This window comes from Arachis hypogaea, chromosome 16, assembly GCF_003086295.3.
Source record: "Arachis hypogaea cultivar Tifrunner chromosome 16, arahy.Tifrunner.gnm2.J5K5, whole genome shotgun sequence".
Classification (NCBI taxonomy): domain Eukaryota; kingdom Viridiplantae; phylum Streptophyta; class Magnoliopsida; order Fabales; family Fabaceae; genus Arachis; species Arachis hypogaea.
Genome location: NC_092051.1, coordinates 120,859,391 through 120,861,251, shown reverse-complemented (window position 1 = coordinate 120,861,251; position 1,861 = coordinate 120,859,391). Strand labels below are relative to the sequence as shown.

Genomic DNA, 1,861 nt, shown 5'->3' with positions numbered 1-1,861 from the left:
CCCTTGCTTCATCCTCTGTGGTTTCCTTTGAGATCTCCTTTAGATTCTTTCCACTTCTGAGGGTTATGGCCTTACATTCTTCCCTTGCAATAGCCTTGGCAGCATGAGAAACGCTTGTCCCAGGGGTTTGCTTAGACAAATACGCAATTTGATTTTCTAGCTTCTGGATGGCAGCTCCTTGGTTTTGCAGGTTAGAATTTACTTCTTCCTTAAAAGCTTTCAATTCGGTTATGTCTTGACTCATGGTTGCAAGCATTCCTTCTATCCTGTTTAATTGATCTTGAAATTGTTGGTTCGGGTTAGGTTGGGTAGGTTGATTATTTTGGCCATGATATGGTGGTTGGGAGTAAGTGTTTTGTGTGGCTTGGTATGATCTTTGGTTGGACTTTTGATATGTGGAATTGTTATGTTGGTTGTGGTTGTAAGGCTTGTGGTTTTGTGGTTGGGGTTGTTGGTTCCCCCACCCAAAGTTTGGGTGATTTTTCCATCCTGGGTTGTAAGTGTTGGAATGTGGATCATATGATTGCCTTTGTTGGTTTCCCACATAGTTGGCCTCTTCCCAATCACCTCCTTCAATGCTTACTTCCTCTTGATCTTGTGTGTGTATTGCAGCCACTTGCTTTGTTTCTAATTGCCTGGTAAGCTCTGCTAGTTGCTTGGCAAACACCTTGTTTTGGGCTAGAATTGTATCAACATGGTTCAGCTCCATGACTCCCTTAGTGTTGTGTCTCTCTGATGCATAGTAGTACTCATTCTCAGCCACTGTCTCAATCACTTCAATGGCTTCTTCCACAGTCTTTTTCCTGTTCAATGAACCTCCTGATGAATGGTCTACAGCCTTCCTTGATTCATAAGACAGTCCATCATAAAAAATATGCAATTGCACCCAGTCATGGAACATGTCTGGTGGGCATTTCCTTGTCAAATCCTTGAATCTCTCCCATGCCTCGTAGAGAGTTTCACCATCTTGTTGTCTAAAAGTCTGAACCTCAGATCGAAGCCTATTAACCTTTTGTGGGGGGTAGAAACGTGCCGGAAACTTGCTTTCCACCTCATCCCATGTTGTTAGACTCCCCCTTGGGAATGATTCCAGCCACTTAGCTGCTTTGTCCCTAAGTGAAAATGGGAACAAAAGCAGTTTATAGGCATCTTCCTGGACTCCATTGGACTTCACAGTGTCGCAAATTCTCAGGAATTTTGTGAGATGTTGGTTTGGATCTTCATTAGCACTCCCACCAAATGAACAATGATTCTCCACAAGTGATATTAGCTGTGGTTTGAGCTCAAAATTGTTGGCCTGAATGGGTGGTTTCTGAATGCTGCTACCACAATTCCCAGAGGTTGGGTTTATGTATGAACTAAGAACCCTCCTCTCAGGAATGGCATTGTTTCCATCAGCTCTCTCATGGTTGTGAACTTCTCTATCCATGTTGAGATCTAGAGCTTCCTCAAAATTGTCCTCAGATTCTCCTTCAGATTCTTCTTCTCCCAGTACTCTCTTCCCTCTTGCTTCCCTTCTAAGTCTATGAAGGGTCCTCTCTGGTTCGGTATATGGAGGAGTTGATGTCTCTCCTCTCCTACCTGTCATACAAGAACACAGCACAGGCAACAAACAAGTGAAATACTCTTGGTTAATGGAAGAGTATGGTTAGAGCAATTGAGGAATTAATTCAAACAGTTAGTGAGTCAGTGAGTTAGTTGCTTGAATTTAAAGGCATAAAGAAAGAAAGCATATAACAGAGTGCAGAAATTAAAATTCAACAAGTAACTTGTACTGAATTAATCAAAACACAAAAAAAATGCTCAATCTAGTTAACTTCCAATTTGAGAATTGTCAATCGAAAACCAATCCCCGGCAACG

The 1,861-nt window shown here is 42.1% G+C and overlaps 1 non-coding gene across 1 annotated transcript; it reads left to right on the top strand.

Annotated features, from left to right (window-relative positions):
- Positions 1–899: 899 nt before the first annotated feature.
- LOC112759924 (small nucleolar RNA R71) lies at positions 900–1,003 on the top strand. The gene has a single exon (XR_003180387.1). It is a non-coding gene; the product is annotated as a small nucleolar RNA R71 (small nucleolar RNA).
- The last annotated feature ends 858 nt before the right edge of the window (positions 1,004–1,861 follow it).